Source organism: Dicentrarchus labrax, unplaced genomic scaffold (genome assembly GCF_905237075.1).
Source record: "Dicentrarchus labrax unplaced genomic scaffold, dlabrax2021, whole genome shotgun sequence".
NCBI lineage: Eukaryota > Metazoa > Chordata > Actinopteri > Moronidae > Dicentrarchus > Dicentrarchus labrax.
Genome location: NW_026136709.1, coordinates 4,983,041 through 5,001,760, shown reverse-complemented (window position 1 = coordinate 5,001,760; position 18,720 = coordinate 4,983,041). Strand labels below are relative to the sequence as shown.

The following is an 18,720-nucleotide window of genomic DNA, read 5'->3' as shown; positions in this document are numbered from 1 at the left end:
ACTTTATTTCACAATATTTCAGCAATATATGTCTATCAAATGAACAGTATAGCCTACCCTATCAAATGACAAATATGTTGATTGGTAACAGTAATTCATTTCACAATTTATTTTAGTCAGAAAGTTAATCCATAGGTTACACAATGCATAGGCTAGCTCTTCAACTAGGGTCATCGTGCTGACGTCACTCGATTATTATAAAAGCACACAAAATCACCTCAGGCGTTAACGGTTTTCACGTCAGGTCAACGACACAAAACATAGCTTAAGATGACCACCACTTATCGTAGAAAAATCTCTGAAACGACGACGACATTAACAGACCAAACAAACAAACAAACAAACAAATGGCTAGCTTACGTTCACAACATCTTAACGTATGGGGCTAACGCTAACGTTATCTCAGTCGTTACATTACACTTTCAGCATTGTTTCCCACGTTAATCTAATGGATCTCATAGACTTAAACATTCACCCCATAAAATAATATATCCTAACGTTAGCCTTTTTGGATGATTTGAAGTCTACTATTAGCCTAGCATAACACGTACGTACCATAAACACAATGCTTACATCTAAACTAGCGTTACGATCGGACTAAACTATAACCCTGCACACTAAAAACTGTCTTAATAGACAAGTTAAAACGTGTTTAATTCATTCATACTTACTTTTAATACCCTGAAGGACAGTACGTGTCTCCGACAAATTCCATTCATTCAGAATGATAACTGAGCGTCGAGAAAAGTTTGTAATCTGTTACTAAACGGTTGCCATCCAATCAGCGACGAAATTCGCATGAAAACCTTACACTGTATGACGCAGCAATTGTTGATTGGATGCGTCGCAACATCGTTTCTTAGGGACTGATGGGCTCCTTTACCCCATGTTCGGATCTGTGTTAGGACCTCGTTCCAATGTGTTAGGACTTGTTAGGAATTGTTAGGATATCTTTAGGATGTGTTAGGATATCGTCAGTCTTTAGTTTTGGTCTCAACCGCTATCTCTGTCCTTTTGCCGCATGTCTGTTGGGCAACTGTCATGTTCTTGTTTTTGCCCCCTTCATGCAAGCGCACACAAAGTGCAATGCTTCGCCGTCCGCCGGCCTGGAAGTGCGGCAGAGACGCACAGAACACGCCTGAGGACAAAATAGACGAGGGCCTGTAGCTTAGCTTGCACGGAGCTAATTAGTAAGCGTACCATGTGACTAAAGAAGCTTTTGAACAAGTACTCAGAGAAGGTGTGTGTATTAGTATTCTCAGTCAATCTGGGTCAGAGAAAACTGTTTTCTAAAGTGACAAAGTCAAAGGCAACTGCCGTCTGCTGGTTTTACTACTCACCCACTCAAGAGGCCTCTCCTGATTACTGAGGAATCACACGTTGGGCTGCAAATGCGAACGAATGCTCGTTTCAGTCCGCTTCAATCCGCTACCGTTATGGGGTTGTTAGGAGTTGGACCCCAGTGCATTTCTGGTCCATCGCCTTCACCACTCGGCCACGACAATCACCCCGACAAGCCCTCGTTGGTGGGGCGTGAAATGCATAGATGTTCCTACACTTCACTGCAGTTCAACCTTGAATTTTTCATCTGACAAACAACTTCACAGACTGTGCTTTCTTTCAAACGTCCTCCTGTTTGTGAATTTGTAGTTTTGGTGTATGAATGTCTCAACAGAGACCTTCTAATGAAATAGAAGCAACTAGATGACAGGACATTTACAACAATATCACCAGCAAGGGCAATATGAAGGGCAACTGTCTTTGCTCCTTTGAGCGAGAAATATTCAAGTGCCATCTATGTCCTTTGCTTTTGCTTGGGTTTTCTCATGGAAGGACACAAGCTTTCACACACAAAGGGCACGTGTTTGCCGCTTTCAGTTGGAAACTTACTTGGGATTTACGAGTTCTTTCAGCTGACCAAACCCCATGTCATCTAGTCAATCACACGTTGGGCTGCCACTGCGAATGAACGCTTGTTGCCATATGCGACCGGTATGGGGTTGTCAGCAGTTGGCAAGCGGTGGGGGCTTAAGAAAACACAGTCCACTGCGATGGCTGGGAATCGAACCTGGGTCAACTGCTTGGAAGGCAGCTATGCTCACCACTATACCACCATCGCCACGCACAGCGACACAATGGCACTGCACCGTCGGCAGTTCATGTCAGGAACTCAACAAGGCGAGGAAAGAGGACAGCATCCACCGCTGTCCCTTGCACCGCAGGCTAAACAAACTGCTCACATTGAAACCAAGAGCATTCTCGCCAAGACGCTTACTTTGGCGGGGATGCAGGCTTGCGTTCTCCACAACCCTGCAGTGTCAAGAGCTGTGCAAATTGCTTTCTAGACAAAAAGCGTCCCACGTTGTCGGCAGGATTCGAACCTGCGCGGGGAGACCCCAATGGATTTCTAGTCCATCGCCTTAACCACTCGGCCACGACAACCACCGGCCCTCGCCCTTGTTGCGCGAAACGCGTAGATGTAGCTATTTCTCACAGCAGTTCAATATTGAACTTTTCGGACGGCAAATAATTTCACAGACTGCGCTTTGTTTCAAACAGCCTTCTGTTTGTAAGGGCGGTCTTTAGTTTTGGTGTGTGAATGTCTCAACCGCTATCTCTGTCCTTTTGCCACATGTCTGTTGGGCAACCGTCATGTTCTTGTTTTTGCCCCCTTCATGCAAGCGCACACAAAGTGCAATGCTTCGCCGTCCTCAGTTCGAAGCGCTCGGAACTCACGAGCTCTTTCAGCTGAACAAACTCCATGCCAGCAGCGCTTCATCAGCGAGAAGATAAAGCTTGATGGAGATGCCGGGGATTGAACCCGGGGCCTCATACATGCAAAGCATGCGCTCTACCACTGAGCTACATCCCCGGCGGACGAGGCCTGGAAGTGCGGCAGAGACGCACACAACACGCCTGAGGACAGAATAGACGAGGGCCTGTAGCTTAGCTTGCACGGAGCTAATTAGTAAGCGTACCATGTGACTAAAGAAGCTTTTGAACAAGTACTCAGAGAAGGTGTGTGTATTAGTATTCTCAGTCAATCTGGGTCAGAGAAAACTGTTTTCTAAAGTGACAAAGTCAAAGGCAACTGCCGTCTGCTGGTTTTACTACTCACCCACTCAAGAGGCCTCTCCTGATTACTGAGGAATCACACGTTGGGCTGCAAATGCGAACGAATGCTCGTTTCAGTCCGCTTCAATCCGCTACCGTTATGGGGTTGTTAGGAGTTGGACCCCAGTGCATTTCTGGTCCATCGCCTTCACCACTCGGCCACGACAATCACCCCGACAAGCCCTCGTTGGTGGGGCGTGAAATGCATAGATGTTCCTACACTTCACTGCAGTTCAACCTTGAATTTTTCATCTGACAAACAACTTCACAGACTGTGCTTTCTTTCAAACGTCCTCCTGTTTGTGAATTTGTAGTTTTGGTGTATGAATGTCTCAACAGAGACCTTCTAATGAAATAGAAGCAACTAGATGACAGGACATTTACAACAATATCACCACCAAGGGCAATATGAAGGGCAACTGTCTTTGCTCCTTTGAGCGAGAAATATTCAAGCGCCATCTATGTCCTTTGCTTTTGCTTGGGTTTTCTCATGGAAGGACACAAGCTTTCACACACAAAGGGCACGTGTTTGCCGCTTTCAGTTGGAAACTTACTTGGGATTTACGAGTTCTTTCAGCTGACCAAACCCCATGTCATCTAGTCAATCACACGTTGGGCTGCCACTGCGAATGAACACATGCGACCGGTATGGGGTTGTCAGCAGTTGGCAAGCGGTGGGGGCTTAAGAAAACACAGTCCACTGCGATGGCCGGGAATCGAACCCAGGTCAACTGCTTGGAAGGCAGCTATGCTCACCACTATACCACCATCGCCACGCACAGCGACACAATGGCACTGCACCGTCGGCAGTTCATGTCAGGAACTCAACAAGGCGAGGAAAGAGGACAGCATCCACCGCTGTCCCTTGCACCGCAGGCTAAACAAACTGCTCACATTGAAACCAAGAGCATTCTCGCCAAGACGCTTATTTTGGCGGGGATGCAGGCTTGCGTTCTCCACAACCCTGCAGTGTCAAGAGCTGTGCAAATTGCTTTCTAGACAAAAGCGTCCCACGTTGTCGGCAGGATTCGAACCTGCGCGGGGAGACCGCAATGGATTTCTAGTCCATCGCCTTAACCACTCGGCCACGACAACCACCGGCCCTCGCCCTTGTTGCGCGAAACGCGTAGATGTAGCTATTTCTCACAGCAGTTCAATATTGAACTTTTCGGACGGCAAATAATTTCACAGACTGCGCTTTGTTTCAAACAGCCTTCTGTTTGTAAGGGCGGTCTTTAGTTTTGGTGTGTGAATGTCTCAACCGCTATCTCTGTCCTTTTGCCACATGTCTGTTGGGCAACCGTCATGTTCTTGTTTTTGCCCCCTTCATGCAAGCGCACACAAAGTGCAATGCTTCGCCGTCCTCAGTTCGAAGCGCTCGGAACTCACGAGCTCTTTCAGCTGAACAAACTCCATGCCAGCAGCGCTTCATCAGCGAGAAGATAAAGCTTGATGGAGATGCCGGGGATTGAACCCGGGGCCTCATACATGCAAAGCATGCGCTCTACCACTGAGCTACATCCCCGGCGGACGAGGCCTGGAAGTGCGGCAGAGACGCACACAACACGCCTGAGGACAGAATAGACGAGGGCCTGTAGCTTAGCTTGCACGGAGCTAATTAGTAAGCGTACCATGTGACTAAAGAAGCTTTTGAACAAGTACTCAGAGAAGGTGTGTGTATTAGTATTCTCAGTCAATCTGGGTCAGAGAAAACTGTTTTCTAAAGTGACAAAGTCAAAGGCAACTGCCGTCTGCTGGTTTTACTACTCACCCACTCAAGAGGCCTCTCCTGATTACTGAGGAATCACACGTTGGGCTGCAAATGCGAACGAATGCTCGTTTCAGTCCGCTTCAATCCGCTACCGTTATGGGGTTGTTAGGAGTTGGACCCCAGTGCATTTCTGGTCCATCGCCTTCACCACTCGGCCACGACAATCACCCCGACAAGCCCTCGTTGGTGGGGCGTGAAATGCATAGACGTTCCTACACTTCACTGCAGTTCAACCTTGAATTTTTCATCTGACAAACAACTTCACAGACTGTGCTTTCTTTCAAACGTCCTCCTGTTTGTGAATTTGTAGTTTTGGTGTATGAATGTCTCAACAGAGACCTTCTAATGAAATAGAAGCAACTAGATGACAGGACATTTACAACAATATCACCAGCAAGGGCAATATGAAGGGCAACTGTCTTTGCTCCTTTGAGCGAGAAATATTCAAGCGCCATCTATGTCCTTTGCTTTTGCTTGGGTTTTCTCATGGAAGGACACAAGCTTTCACACACAAAGGGCACGTGTTTGCCGCTTTCAGTTGGAAACTTACTTGGGATTTACGAGTTCTTTCAGCTGACCAAACCCCATGTCATCTAGTCAATCACACGTTGGGCTGCCACTGCGAATGAACGCTTGTTGCCATATGCGACCGGTATGGGGTTGTCAGCAGTTGGCAAGCGGTGGGGGCTTAAGAAAACACAGTCCACTGCGATGGCTGGGAATCGAACCTGGGTCAACTGCTTGGAAGGTAGCTATGCTCACCACTATACCACCATTGCCACGCACAGCGACACAATGGCACTGCACCGTTGGCAGTTCATGTCAGGAACTCAACAAGGCGAGGAAAGAGGACAGCATCCACCGCTGTCCCTTGCACCGCAGGCTAAACAAACTGCTCACATTGAAACCAAGAGCATTCTCGCCAAGACGCTTATTTTGGCGGGGATGCAGGCTTGCGTTCTCCACAACCCTGCAGTGTCAAGAGCTGTGCAAATTGCTTTCTAGACAAAAGCGTCCCACGTTGTCGGCAGGATTCGAACCTGCGCGGGGAGACCCCAATGGATTTCTAGTCCATCGCCTTAACCACTCGGCCACGACAACCACCGGCCCTCGCCCTTATTGGGCAAAACGAGTAGATGTAGCTATTTCTCACAGCAGTTCAATATTGAACTTTTCGGACGGCAAATAATTTCACAGACTGCGCTTTGTTTCAAACAGCCTTCTGTTTGTAAGGGCGGTCTTTAGTTTTGGTGTGTGAATGTCTCAACCGCTATCTCTGTCCTTTTGCCACATGTCTGTTGGGCAACCGTCATGTTCTTGTTTTTGCCCCCTTCATGCAAGCGCACACAAAGTGCAATGCTTCGCCGTCCTCAGTTCGAAGCGCTCGGAACTCACGAGCTCTTTCAGCTGAACAAACTCCATGCCAGCAGCGCTTCATCAGCGAGAAGATAAAGCTTGATGGAGATGCCGGGGATTGAACCCGGGGCCTCATACATGCAAAGCATGCGCTCTACCACTGAGCTACATCCCCGGCGGACGAGGCCTGGAAGTGCGGCAGAGACGCACACAACACGCCTGAGGACAGAATAGACGAGGGCCTGTAGCTTAGCTTGCACGGAGCTAATTAGTAAGCGTACCATGTGACTAAAGAAGCTTTTGAACAAGTACTCAGAGAAGGTGTGTGTATTAGTATTCTCAGTCAATCTGGGTCAGAGAAAACTGTTTTCTAAAGTGACAAAGTCAAAGGCAACTGCCGTCTGCTGGTTTTACTACTCACCCACTCAAGAGGCCTCTCCTGATTACTGAGGAATCACACGTTGGGCTGCAAATGCGAACGAATGCTCGTTTCAGTCCGCTTCAATCCGCTACCGTTATGGGGTTGTTAGGAGTTGGACCCCAGTGCATTTCTGGTCCATCGCCTTCACCACTCGGCCACGACAATCACCCCGACAAGCCCTCGTTGGTGGGGCGTGAAATGCATAGATGTTCCTACACTTCACTGCAGTTCAACCTTGAATTTTTCATCTGACAAACAACTTCACAGACTGTGCTTTCTTTCAAACGTCCTCCTGTTTGTGAATTTGTAGTTTTGGTGTATGAATGTCTCAACAGAGACCTTCTAATGAAATAGAAGCAACTAGATGACAGGACATTTACAACAATATCACCAGCAAGGGCAATATGAAGGGCAACTGTCTTTGCTCCTTTGAGCGAGAAATATTCAAGCGCCATCTATGTCCTTTGCTTTTGCTTGGGTTTTCTCATGGAAGGACACAAGCTTTCACACACAAAGGGCACGTGTTTGCCGCTTTCAGTTGGAAACTTACTTGGGATTTACGAGTTCTTTCAGCTGACCAAACCCCATGTCATCTAGTCAATCACACGTTGGGCTGCCACTGCGAATGAACGCTTGTTGCCATATGCGACCGGTATGGGGTTGTCAGCAGTTGGCAAGCGGTGGGGGCTTAAGAAAACACAGTCCACTGCGATGGCTGGGAATCGAACCTGGGTCAACTGCTTGGAAGGCAGCTATGCTCACCACTATACCACCATCGCCACGCACAGCGACACAATGGCACTGCACCGTCGGCAGTTCATGTCAGGAACTCAACAAGGCGAGGAAAGAGGACAGCATCCACCGCTGTCCCTTGCACCGCAGGCTAAACAAACTGCTCACATTGAAACCAAGAGCATTCTCGCCAAGACGCTTACTTTGGCGGGGATGCAGGCTTGCGTTCTCCACAACCCTGCAGTGTCAAGAGCTGTGCAAATTGCTTTCTAGACAAAAGCGTCCCACGTTGTCGGCAGGATTCGAACCTGCGCGGGGAGACCCCAATGGATTTCTAGTCCATCGCCTTAACCACTCGGCCACGACAACCACCGGCCCTCGCCCTTGTTGCGCGAAACGCGTAGATGTAGCTATTTCTCACAGCAGTTCAATATTGAACTTTTCGGACGGCAAATAATTTCACAGACTGCGCTTTGTTTCAAACAGCCTTCTGTTTGTAAGGGCGGTCTTTAGTTTTGGTGTGTGAATGTCTCAACCGCTATCTCTGTCCTTTTGCCACATGTCTGTTGGGCAACCGTCATGTTCTTGTTTTTGCCCCCTTCATGCAAGCGCACACAAAGTGCAATGCTTCGCCGTCCTCAGTTCGAAGCGCTCGGAACTCACGAGCTCTTTCAGCTGAACAAACTCCATGCCAGCAGCGCTTCATCAGCGAGAAGATAAAGCTTGATGGAGATGCCGGGGATTGAACCCGGGGCCTCATACATGCAAAGCATGCGCTCTACCACTGAGCTACATCCCCGGCGGACGAGGCCTGGAAGTGCGGCAGAGACGCACACAACACGCCTGAGGACAGAATAGACGAGGGCCTGTAGCTTAGCTTGCACGGAGCTAATTAGTAAGCGTACCATGTGACTAAAGAAGCTTTTGAACAAGTACTCAGAGAAGGTGTGTGTATTAGTATTCTCAGTCAATCTGGGTCAGAGAAAACTGTTTTCTAAAGTGACAAAGTCAAAGGCAACTGCCGTCTGCTGGTTTTACTACTCACCCACTCAAGAGGCCTCTCCTGATTACTGAGGAATCACACGTTGGGCTGCAAATGCGAACGAATGCTCGTTTCAGTCCGCTTCAATCCGCTACCGTTATGGGGTTGTTAGGAGTTGGACCCCAGTGCATTTCTGGTCCATCGCCTTCACCACTCGGCCACGACAATCACCCCGACAAGCCCTCGTTGGTGGGGCGTGAAATGCATAGACGTTCCTACACTTCACTGCAGTTCAACCTTGAATTTTTCATCTGACAAACAACTTCACAGACTGTGCTTTCTTTCAAACGTCCTCCTGTTTGTGAATTTGTAGTTTTGGTGTATGAATGTCTCAACAGAGACCTTCTAATGAAATAGAAGCAACTAGATGACAGGACATTTACAACAATATCACCAGCAAGGGCAATATGAAGGGCAACTGTCTTTGCTCCTTTGAGCGAGAAATATTCAAGCGCCATCTATGTCCTTTGCTTTTGCTTGGGTTTTCTCATGGAAGGACACAAGCTTTCACACACAAAGGGCACGTGTTTGCCGCTTTCAGTTGGAAACTTACTTGGGATTTACGAGTTCTTTCAGCTGACCAAACCCCATGTCATCTAGTCAATCACACGTTGGGCTGCCACTGCGAATGAACGCTTGTTGCCATATGCGACCGGTATGGGGTTGTCAGCAGTTGGCAAGCGGTGGGGGCTTAAGAAAACACAGTCCACTGCGATGGCTGGGAATCGAACCTGGGTCAACTGCTTGGAAGGTAGCTATGCTCACCACTATACCACCATTGCCACGCACAGCGACACAATGGCACTGCACCGTTGGCAGTTCATGTCAGGAACTCAACAAGGCGAGGAAAGAGGACAGCATCCACCGCTGTCCCTTGCACCGCAGGCTAAACAAACTGCTCACATTGAAACCAAGAGCATTCTCGCCAAGACGCTTATTTTGGCGGGGATGCAGGCTTGCGTTCTCCACAACCCTGCAGTGTCAAGAGCTGTGCAAATTGCTTTCTAGACAAAAGCGTCCCACGTTGTCGGCAGGATTCGAACCTGCGCGGGGAGACCCCAATGGATTTCTAGTCCATCGCCTTAACCACTCGGCCACGACAACCACCGGCCCTCGCCCTTGTTGGGCAAAACGAGTAGATGTAGCTATTTCTCACAGCAGTTCAATATTGAACTTTTCGGACGGCAAATAATTTCACAGACTGCGCTTTGTTTCAAACAGCCTTCTGTTTGTAAGGGCGGTCTTTAGTTTTGGTGTGTGAATGTCTCAACCGCTATCTCTGTCCTTTTGCCACATGTCTGTTGGGCAACCGTCATGTTCTTGTTTTTGCCCCCTTCATGCAAGCGCACACAAAGTGCAATGCTTCGCCGTCCTCAGTTCGAAGCGCTCGGAACTCACGAGCTCTTTCAGCTGAACAAACTCCATGCCAGCAGCGCTTCATCAGCGAGAAGATAAAGCTTGATGGAGATGCCGGGGATTGAACCCGGGGCCTCATACATGCAAAGCATGCGCTCTACCACTGAGCTACATCCCCGGCGGACGAGGCCTGGAAGTGCGGCAGAGACGCACACAACACGCCTGAGGACAGAATAGACGAGGGCCTGTAGCTTAGCTTGCACGGAGCTAATTAGTAAGCGTACCATGTGACTAAAGAAGCTTTTGAACAAGTACTCAGAGAAGGTGTGTGTATTAGTATTCTCAGTCAATCTGGGTCAGAGAAAACTGTTTTCTAAAGTGACAAAGTCAAAGGCAACTGCCGTCTGCTGGTTTTACTACTCACCCACTCAAGAGGCCTCTCCTGATTACTGAGGAATCACACGTTGGGCTGCAAATGCGAACGAATGCTCGTTTCAGTCCGCTTCAATCCGCTACCGTTATGGGGTTGTTAGGAGTTGGACCCCAGTGCATTTCTGGTCCATCGCCTTCACCACTCGGCCACGACAATCACCCCGACAAGCCCTCGTTGGTGGGGCGTGAAATGCATAGATGTTCCTACACTTCACTGCAGTTCAACCTTGAATTTTTCATCTGACAAACAACTTCACAGACTGTGCTTTCTTTCAAACGTCCTCCTGTTTGTGAATTTGTAGTTTTGGTGTATGAATGTCTCAACAGAGACCTTCTAATGAAATAGAAGCAACTAGATGACAGGACATTTACAACAATATCACCAGCAAGGGCAATATGAAGGGCAACTGTCTTTGCTCCTTTGAGCGAGAAATATTCAAGCGCCATCTATGTCCTTTGCTTTTGCTTGGGTTTTCTCATGGAAGGACACAAGCTTTCACACACAAAGGGCACGTGTTTGCCGCTTTCAGTTGGAAACTTACTTGGGATTTACGAGTTCTTTCAGCTGACCAAACCCCATGTCATCTAGTCAATCACACGTTGGGCTGCCACTGCGAATGAACGCTTGTTGCCACATGCGACCGGTATGGGGTTGTCAGCAGTTGGCAAGCGGTGGGGGCTTAAGAAAACACAGTCCACTGCGATGGCTAGGAATCGAACCTGGGTCAACTGCTTGGAAGGCAGCTATGCTCACCACTATACCACCATCGCCACGCACAGCGACACAATGGCACTGCACCGTCGGCAGTTCATGTCAGGAACTCAACAAGGCGAGGAAAGAGGACAGCATCCACCGCTGTCCCTTGCACCGCAGGCTAAACAAACTGCTCACATTGAAACCAAGAGCATTCTCGCCAAGACGCTTATTTTGGCGGGGATGCAGGCTTGCGTTCTCCACAACCCTGCAGTGTCAAGAGCTGTGCAAATTGCTTTCTAGACAAAAGCGTCCCACGTTGTCGGCAGGATTCGAACCTGCGCGGGGAGACCCCAATGGATTTCTAGTCCATCGCCTTAACCACTCGGCCACGACAACCACCGGCCCTCGCCCTTGTTGCGCGAAACGCGTAGATGTAGCTATTTCTCACAGCAGTTCAATATTGAACTTTTCGGACGGCAAATAATTTCACAGACTGCGCTTTGTTTCAAACAGCCTTCTGTTTGTAAGGGCGGTCTTTAGTTTTGGTGTGTGAATGTCTCAACCGCTATCTCTGTCCTTTTGCCACATGTCTGTTGGGCAACCGTCATGTTCTTGTTTTTGCCCCCTTCATGCAAGCGCACACAAAGTGCAATGCTTCGCCGTCCTCAGTTCGAAGCGCTCGGAACTCACGAGCTCTTTCAGCTGAACAAACTCCATGCCAGCAGCGCTTCATCAGCGAGAAGATAAAGCTTGATGGAGATGCCGGGGATTGAACCCGGGGCCTCATACATGCAAAGCATGCGCTCTACCACTGAGCTACATCCCCGGCGGACGAGGCCTGGAAGTGCGGCAGAGACGCACACAACACGCCTGAGGACAGAATAGACGAGGGCCTGTAGCTTAGCTTGCACGGAGCTAATTAGTAAGCGTACCATGTGACTAAAGAAGCTTTTGAACAAGTACTCAGAGAAGGTGTGTGTATTAGTATTCTCAGTCAATCTGGGTCAGAGAAAACTGTTTTCTAAAGTGACAAAGTCAAAGGCAACTGCCGTCTGCTGGTTTTACTACTCACCCACTCAAGAGGCCTCTCCTGATTACTGAGGAATCACACGTTGGGCTGCAAATGCGAACGAATGCTCGTTTCAGTCCGCTTCAATCCGCTACCGTTATGGGGTTGTTAGGAGTTGGACCCCAGTGCATTTCTGGTCCATCGCCTTCACCACTCGGCCACGACAATCACCCCGACAAGCCCTCGTTGGTGGGGCGTGAAATGCATAGATGTTCCTACACTTCACTGCAGTTCAACCTTGAATTTTTCATCTGACAAACAACTTCACAGACTGTGCTTTCTTTCAAACGTCCTCCTGTTTGTGAATTTGTAGTTTTGGTGTATGAATGTCTCAACAGAGACCTTCTAATGAAATAGAAGCAACTAGATGACAGGACATTTACAACAATATCACCACCAAGGGCAATATGAAGGGCAACTGTCTTTGCTCCTTTGAGCGAGAAATATTCAAGCGCCATCTATGTCCTTTGCTTTTGCTTGGGTTTTCTCATGGAAGGACACAAGCTTTCACACACAAAGGGCACGTGTTTGCCGCTTTCAGTTGGAAACTTACTTGGGATTTACGAGTTCTTTCAGCTGACCAAACCCCATGTCATCTAGTCAATCACACGTTGGGCTGCCACTGCGAATGAACGCTTGTTGCCACATGCGACCGGTATGGGGTTGTCAGCAGTTGGCAAGCGGTGGGGGCTTAAGAAAACACAGTCCACTGCGATGGCCGGGAATCGAACCCGGGTCAACTGCTTGGAAGGCAGCTATGCTCACCACTATACCACCATCGCCACGCACAGCGACACAATGGCACTGCACCGTCGGCAGTTCATGTCAGGAACTCAACAAGGCGAGGAAAGAGGACAGCATCCACCGCTGTCCCTTGCACCGCAGGCTAAACAAACTGCTCACATTGAAACCAAGAGCATTCTCGCCAAGACGCTTATTTTGGCGGGGATGCAGGCTTGCGTTCTCCACAACCCTGCAGTGTCAAGAGCTGTGCAAATTGCTTTCTAGACAAAAGCGTCCCACGTTGTCGGCAGGATTCGAACCTGCGCGGGGAGACCCCAATGGATTTCTAGTCCATCGCCTTAACCACTCGGCCACGACAACCACCGGCCCTCGCCCTTGTTGCGCGAAACGCGTAGATGTAGCTATTTCTCACAGCAGTTCAATATTGAACTTTTCGGACGGCAAATAATTTCACAGACTGCGCTTTGTTTCAAACAGCCTTCTGTTTGTAAGGGCGGTCTTTAGTTTTGGTGTGTGAATGTCTCAACCGCTATCTCTGTCCTTTTGCCACATGTCTGTTGGGCAACCGTCATGTTCTTGTTTTTGCCCCCTTCATGCAAGCGCACACAAAGTGCAATGCTTCGCCGTCCTCAGTTCGAAGCGCTCGGAACTCACGAGCTCTTTCAGCTGAACAAACTCCATGCCAGCAGCGCTTCATCAGCGAGAAGATAAAGCTTGATGGAGATGCCGGGGATTGAACCCGGGGCCTCATACATGCAAAGCATGCGCTCTACCACTGAGCTACATCCCCGGCGGACGAGGCCTGGAAGTGCGGCAGAGACGCACACAACACGCCTGAGGACAGAATAGACGAGGGCCTGTAGCTTAGCTTGCACGGAGCTAATTAGTAAGCGTACCATGTGACTAAAGAAGCTTTTGAACAAGTACTCAGAGAAGGTGTGTGTATTAGTATTCTCAGTCAATCTGGGTCAGAGAAAACTGTTTTCTAAAGTGACAAAGTCAAAGGCAACTGCCGTCTGCTGGTTTTACTACTCACCCACTCAAGAGGCCTCTCCTGATTACTGAGGAATCACACGTTGGGCTGCAAATGCGAACGAATGCTCGTTTCAGTCCGCTTCAATCCGCTACCGTTATGGGGTTGTTAGGAGTTGGACCCCAGTGCATTTCTGGTCCATCGCCTTCACCACTCGGCCACGACAATCACCCCGACAAGCCCTCGTTGGTGGGGCGTGAAATGCATAGATGTTCCTACACTTCACTGCAGTTCAACCTTGAATTTTTCATCTGACAAACAACTTCACAGACTGTGCTTTCTTTCAAACGTCCTCCTGTTTGTGAATTTGTAGTTTTGGTGTATGAATGTCTCAACAGAGACCTTCTAATGAAATAGAAGCAACTAGATGACAGGACATTTACAACAATATCACCACCAAGGGCAATATGAAGGGCAACTGTCTTTGCTCCTTTGAGCGAGAAATATTCAAGCGCCATCTATGTCCTTTGCTTTTGCTTGGGTTTTCTCATGGAAGGACACAAGCTTTCACACACAAAGGGCACGTGTTTGCCGCTTTCAGTTGGAAACTTACTTGGGATTTACGAGTTCTTTCAGCTGACCAAACCCCATGTCATCTAGTCAATCACACGTTGGGCTGCCACTGCGAATGAACGCTTGTTGCCACATGCGACCGGTATGGGGTTGTCAGCAGTTGGCAAGCGGTGGGGGCTTAAGAAAACACAGTCCACTGCGATGGCCGGGAATCGAACCCGGGTCAACTGCTTGGAAGGCAGCTATGCTCACCACTATACCACCATCGCCACGCACAGCGACACAATGGCACTGCACCGTCGGCAGTTCATGTCAGGAACTCAACAAGGCGAGGAAAGAGGACAGCATCCACCGCTGTCCCTTGCACCGCAGGCTAAACAAACTGCTCACATTGAAACCAAGAGCATTCTCGCCAAGACGCTTATTTTGGCGGGGATGCAGGCTTGCGTTCTCCACAACCCTGCAGTGTCAAGAGCTGTGCAAATTGCTTTCTAGACAAAAGCGTCCCACGTTGTCGGCAGGATTCGAACCTGCGCGGGGAGACCCCAATGGATTTCTAGTCCATCGCCTTAACCACTCGGCCACGACAACCACCGGCCCTCGCCCTTGTTGCGCGAAACGCGTAGATGTAGCTATTTCTCACAGCAGTTCAATATTGAACTTTTCGGACGGCAAATAATTTCACAGACTGCGCTTTGTTTCAAACAGCCTTCTGTTTGTAAGGGCGGTCTTTAGTTTTGGTGTGTGAATGTCTCAACCGCTATCTCTGTCCTTTTGCCACATGTCTGTTGGGCAACCGTCATGTTCTTGTTTTTGCCCCCTTCATGCAAGCGCACACAAAGTGCAATGCTTCGCCGTCCTCAGTTCGAAGCGCTCGGAACTCACGAGCTCTTTCAGCTGAACAAACTCCATGCCAGCAGCGCTTCATCAGCGAGAAGATAAAGCTTGATGGAGATGCCGGGGATTGAACCCGGGGCCTCATACATGCAAAGCATGCGCTCTACCACTGAGCTACATCCCCGGCGGACGAGGCCTGGAAGTGCGGCAGAGACGCACACAACACGCCTGAGGACAGAATAGACGAGGGCCTGTAGCTTAGCTTGCACGGAGCTAATTAGTAAGCGTACCATGTGACTAAAGAAGCTTTTGAACAAGTACTCAGAGAAGGTGTGTGTATTAGTATTCTCAGTCAATCTGGGTCAGAGAAAACTGTTTTCTAAAGTGACAAAGTCAAAGGCAACTGCCGTCTGCTGGTTTTACTACTCACCCACTCAAGAGGCCTCTCCTGATTACTGAGGAATCACACGTTGGGCTGCAAATGCGAACGAATGCTCGTTTCAGTCCGCTTCAATCCGCTACCGTTATGGGGTTGTTAGGAGTTGGACCCCAGTGCATTTCTGGTCCATCGCCTTCACCACTCGGCCACGACAATCACCCCGACAAGCCCTCGTTGGTGGGGCGTGAAATGCATAGATGTTCCTACACTTCACTGCAGTTCAACCTTGAATTTTTCATCTGACAAACAACTTCACAGACTGTGCTTTCTTTCAAACGTCCTCCTGTTTGTGAATTTGTAGTTTTGGTGTATGAATGTCTCAACAGAGACCTTCTAATGAAATAGAAGCAACTAGATGACAGGACATTTACAACAATATCACCACCAAGGGCAATATGAAGGGCAACTGTCTTTGCTCCTTTGAGCGAGAAATATTCAAGCGCCATCTATGTCCTTTGCTTTTGCTTGGGTTTTCTCATGGAAGGACACAAGCTTTCACACACAAAGGGCACGTGTTTGCCGCTTTCAGTTGGAAACTTACTTGGGATTTACGAGTTCTTTCAGCTGACCAAACCCCATGTCATCTAGTCAATCACACGTTGGGCTGCCACTGCGAATGAACGCTTGTTGCCACATGCGACCGGTATGGGGTTGTCAGCAGTTGGCAAGCGGTGGGGGCTTAAGAAAACACAGTCCACTGCGATGGCCGGGAATCGAACCCGGGTCAACTGCTTGGAAGGCAGCTATGCTCACCACTATACCACCATCGCCACGCACAGCGACACAATGGCACTGCACCGTCGGCAGTTCATGTCAGGAACTCAACAAGGCGAGGAAAGAGGACAGCATCCACCGCTGTCCCTTGCACCGCAGGCTAAACAAACTGCTCACATTGAAACCAAGAGCATTCTCGCCAAGACGCTTATTTTGGCGGGGATGCAGGCTTGCGTTCTCCACAACCCTGCAGTGTCAAGAGCTGTGCAAATTGCTTTCTAGACAAAAGCGTCCCACGTTGTCGGCAGGATTCGAACCTGCGCGGGGAGACCCCAATGGATTTCTAGTCCATCGCCTTAACCACTCGGCCACGACAACCACCGGCCCTCGCCCTTGTTGCGCGAAACGCGTAGATGTAGCTATTTCTCACAGCAGTTCAATATTGAACTTTTCGGACGGCAAATAATTTCACAGACTGCGCTTTGTTTCAAACAGCCTTCTGTTTGTAAGGGCGGTCTTTAGTTTTGGTGTGTGAATGTCTCAACCGCTATCTCTGTCCTTTTGCCACATGTCTGTTGGGCAACCGTCATGTTCTTGTTTTTGCCCCCTTCATGCAAGCGCACACAAAGTGCAATGCTTCGCCGTCCTCAGTTCGAAGCGCTCGGAACTCACGAGCTCTTTCAGCTGAACAAACTCCATGCCAGCAGCGCTTCATCAGCGAGAAGATAAAGCTTGATGGAGATGCCGGGGATTGAACCCGGGGCCTCATACATGCAAAGCATGCGCTCTACCACTGAGCTACATCCCCGGCGGACGAGGCCTGGAAGTGCGGCAGAGACGCACACAACACGCCTGAGGACAGAATAGACGAGGGCCTGTAGCTTAGCTTGCACGGAGCTAATTAGTAAGCGTACCATGTGACTAAAGAAGCTTTTGAACAAGTACTCAGAGAAGGTGTGTGTATTAGTATTCTCAGTCAATCTGGGTCAGAGAAAACTGTTTTCTAAAGTGACAAAGTCAAAGGCAACTGCCGTCTGCTGGTTTTACTACTCACCCACTCAAGAGGCCTCTCCTGATTACTGAGGAATCACACGTTGGGCTGCAAATGCGAACGAATGCTCGTTTCAGTCCGCTTCAATCCGCTACCGTTATGGGGTTGTTAGGAGTTGGACCCCAGTGCATTTCTGGTCCATCGCCTTCACCACTCGGCCACGACAATCACCCCGACAAGCCCTCGTTGGTGGGGCGTGAAATGCATAGATGTTCCTACACTTCACTGCAGTTCAACCTTGAATTTTTCATCTGACAAACAACTTCACAGACTGTGCTTTCTTTCAAACGTCCTCCTGTTTGTGAATTTGTAGTTTTGGTGTATGAATGTCTCAACAGAGACCTTCTAATGAAATAGAAGCAACTAGATGACAGGACATTTACAACAATATCACCACCAAGGGCAATATGAAGGGCAACTGTCTTTGCTCCTTTGAGCGAGAAATATTCAAGCGCCATCTATGTCCTTTGCTTTTGCTTGGGTTTTCTCATGGAAGGACACAAGCTTTCACACACAAAGGGCACGTGTTTGCCGCTTTCAGTTGGAAACTTACTTGGGATTTACGAGTTCTTTCAGCTGACCAAACCCCATGTCATCTAGTCAATCACACGTTGGGCTGCCACTGCGAATGAACGCTTGTTGCCACATGCGACCGGTATGGGGTTGTCAGCAGTTGGCAAGCGGTGGGGGCTTAAGAAAACACAGTCCACTGCGATGGCCGGGAATCGAACCCGGGTCAACTGCTTGGAAGGCAGCTATGCTCACCACTATACCACCATCGCCACGCACAGCGACACAATGGCACTGCACCGTCGGCAGTTCATGTCAGGAACTCAACAAGGCGAGGAAAGAGGACAGCATCCACCGCTGTCCCTTGCACCGCAGGCTAAACAAACTGCTCACATTGAAACCAAGAGCATTCTCGCCAAGACGCTTATTTTGGCGGGGGATGCAGGCTTGCGTTCTCCACAACCCTGCAGTGTCAAGAGCTGTGCAAATTGCTTTCTAGACAAAAGCGTCCCACGTTGTCGGCAGGATTCGAACCTGCGCGGGGAGACCCCAATGGATTTCTAGTCCATCGCCTTAACCACTCGGCCACGACAACCACCGGCCCTCGCCCTTGTTGCGCGAAACGCGTAGATGTAGCTATTTCTCACAGCAGTTCAATATTGAACTTTTCGGACGGCAAATAATTTCACAGACTGCGCTTTGTTTCAAACAGCCTTCTGTTTGTAAGGGCGGTCTTTAGTTTTGGTGTGTGAATGTCTCAACCGCTATCTCTGTCCTTTTGCCACATGTCTGTTGGGCAACCGTCATGTTCTTGTTTTTGCCCCCCTTCATGCAAGCGCACACAAAGTGCAATGCTTCGCCGTCCTCAGTTCGAAGCGCTCGGAACTCA

At 49.2% G+C, this 18,720-nt stretch overlaps 27 non-coding genes across 27 annotated transcripts; all 27 read right to left on the bottom strand.

The window, feature by feature from the left end:
- Positions 1-2,047: 2,047 nt before the first annotated feature.
- trnag-ucc (transfer RNA glycine (anticodon UCC)) lies at positions 2,048-2,119 on the bottom strand. Its single transcript has one exon. It is a non-coding gene; the product is annotated as a tRNA-Gly (tRNA).
- Positions 2,120-2,360: 241 nt separating this feature from the next.
- On the bottom strand, positions 2,361-2,442 carry trnas-aga (transfer RNA serine (anticodon AGA)). Its single transcript has one exon. It is a non-coding gene; the product is annotated as a tRNA-Ser (tRNA).
- A 358-nt stretch (positions 2,443-2,800) lies between these two features.
- On the bottom strand, positions 2,801-2,872 carry trnaa-ugc (transfer RNA alanine (anticodon UGC)). Its single transcript has one exon. It is a non-coding gene; the product is annotated as a tRNA-Ala (tRNA).
- Positions 2,873-3,815: 943 nt separating this feature from the next.
- trnag-ucc (transfer RNA glycine (anticodon UCC)) lies at positions 3,816-3,887 on the bottom strand. The gene has a single exon. It is a non-coding gene; the product is annotated as a tRNA-Gly (tRNA).
- Positions 3,888-4,127: 240 nt separating this feature from the next.
- On the bottom strand, positions 4,128-4,209 carry trnas-aga (transfer RNA serine (anticodon AGA)). Its single transcript has one exon. It is a non-coding gene; the product is annotated as a tRNA-Ser (tRNA).
- A 358-nt stretch (positions 4,210-4,567) lies between these two features.
- Positions 4,568-4,639, bottom strand: trnaa-ugc (transfer RNA alanine (anticodon UGC)). The gene has a single exon. It is a non-coding gene; the product is annotated as a tRNA-Ala (tRNA).
- Positions 4,640-5,904: 1,265 nt separating this feature from the next.
- Positions 5,905-5,986, bottom strand: trnas-aga (transfer RNA serine (anticodon AGA)). The gene has a single exon. It is a non-coding gene; the product is annotated as a tRNA-Ser (tRNA).
- Positions 5,987-6,344: 358 nt separating this feature from the next.
- On the bottom strand, positions 6,345-6,416 carry trnaa-ugc (transfer RNA alanine (anticodon UGC)). The gene has a single exon. It is a non-coding gene; the product is annotated as a tRNA-Ala (tRNA).
- Positions 6,417-7,369: 953 nt separating this feature from the next.
- trnag-ucc (transfer RNA glycine (anticodon UCC)) lies at positions 7,370-7,441 on the bottom strand. The gene has a single exon. It is a non-coding gene; the product is annotated as a tRNA-Gly (tRNA).
- Positions 7,442-7,681: 240 nt separating this feature from the next.
- Positions 7,682-7,763, bottom strand: trnas-aga (transfer RNA serine (anticodon AGA)). Its single transcript has one exon. It is a non-coding gene; the product is annotated as a tRNA-Ser (tRNA).
- Positions 7,764-8,121: 358 nt separating this feature from the next.
- Positions 8,122-8,193, bottom strand: trnaa-ugc (transfer RNA alanine (anticodon UGC)). The gene has a single exon. It is a non-coding gene; the product is annotated as a tRNA-Ala (tRNA).
- A 1,265-nt stretch (positions 8,194-9,458) lies between these two features.
- On the bottom strand, positions 9,459-9,540 carry trnas-aga (transfer RNA serine (anticodon AGA)). Its single transcript has one exon. It is a non-coding gene; the product is annotated as a tRNA-Ser (tRNA).
- Positions 9,541-9,898: 358 nt separating this feature from the next.
- On the bottom strand, positions 9,899-9,970 carry trnaa-ugc (transfer RNA alanine (anticodon UGC)). Its single transcript has one exon. It is a non-coding gene; the product is annotated as a tRNA-Ala (tRNA).
- A 953-nt stretch (positions 9,971-10,923) lies between these two features.
- Positions 10,924-10,995, bottom strand: trnag-ucc (transfer RNA glycine (anticodon UCC)). Its single transcript has one exon. It is a non-coding gene; the product is annotated as a tRNA-Gly (tRNA).
- Positions 10,996-11,235: 240 nt separating this feature from the next.
- trnas-aga (transfer RNA serine (anticodon AGA)) lies at positions 11,236-11,317 on the bottom strand. Its single transcript has one exon. It is a non-coding gene; the product is annotated as a tRNA-Ser (tRNA).
- Positions 11,318-11,675: 358 nt separating this feature from the next.
- Positions 11,676-11,747, bottom strand: trnaa-ugc (transfer RNA alanine (anticodon UGC)). The gene has a single exon. It is a non-coding gene; the product is annotated as a tRNA-Ala (tRNA).
- Positions 11,748-12,700: 953 nt separating this feature from the next.
- trnag-ucc (transfer RNA glycine (anticodon UCC)) lies at positions 12,701-12,772 on the bottom strand. Its single transcript has one exon. It is a non-coding gene; the product is annotated as a tRNA-Gly (tRNA).
- A 240-nt stretch (positions 12,773-13,012) lies between these two features.
- On the bottom strand, positions 13,013-13,094 carry trnas-aga (transfer RNA serine (anticodon AGA)). The gene has a single exon. It is a non-coding gene; the product is annotated as a tRNA-Ser (tRNA).
- A 358-nt stretch (positions 13,095-13,452) lies between these two features.
- On the bottom strand, positions 13,453-13,524 carry trnaa-ugc (transfer RNA alanine (anticodon UGC)). Its single transcript has one exon. It is a non-coding gene; the product is annotated as a tRNA-Ala (tRNA).
- A 953-nt stretch (positions 13,525-14,477) lies between these two features.
- trnag-ucc (transfer RNA glycine (anticodon UCC)) lies at positions 14,478-14,549 on the bottom strand. Its single transcript has one exon. It is a non-coding gene; the product is annotated as a tRNA-Gly (tRNA).
- Positions 14,550-14,789: 240 nt separating this feature from the next.
- Positions 14,790-14,871, bottom strand: trnas-aga (transfer RNA serine (anticodon AGA)). Its single transcript has one exon. It is a non-coding gene; the product is annotated as a tRNA-Ser (tRNA).
- A 358-nt stretch (positions 14,872-15,229) lies between these two features.
- On the bottom strand, positions 15,230-15,301 carry trnaa-ugc (transfer RNA alanine (anticodon UGC)). The gene has a single exon. It is a non-coding gene; the product is annotated as a tRNA-Ala (tRNA).
- Positions 15,302-16,254: 953 nt separating this feature from the next.
- On the bottom strand, positions 16,255-16,326 carry trnag-ucc (transfer RNA glycine (anticodon UCC)). Its single transcript has one exon. It is a non-coding gene; the product is annotated as a tRNA-Gly (tRNA).
- A 240-nt stretch (positions 16,327-16,566) lies between these two features.
- trnas-aga (transfer RNA serine (anticodon AGA)) lies at positions 16,567-16,648 on the bottom strand. Its single transcript has one exon. It is a non-coding gene; the product is annotated as a tRNA-Ser (tRNA).
- A 358-nt stretch (positions 16,649-17,006) lies between these two features.
- On the bottom strand, positions 17,007-17,078 carry trnaa-ugc (transfer RNA alanine (anticodon UGC)). Its single transcript has one exon. It is a non-coding gene; the product is annotated as a tRNA-Ala (tRNA).
- Positions 17,079-18,031: 953 nt separating this feature from the next.
- Positions 18,032-18,103, bottom strand: trnag-ucc (transfer RNA glycine (anticodon UCC)). The gene has a single exon. It is a non-coding gene; the product is annotated as a tRNA-Gly (tRNA).
- Positions 18,104-18,344: 241 nt separating this feature from the next.
- Positions 18,345-18,426, bottom strand: trnas-aga (transfer RNA serine (anticodon AGA)). Its single transcript has one exon. It is a non-coding gene; the product is annotated as a tRNA-Ser (tRNA).
- Positions 18,427-18,720: the final 294 nt, after the last annotated feature.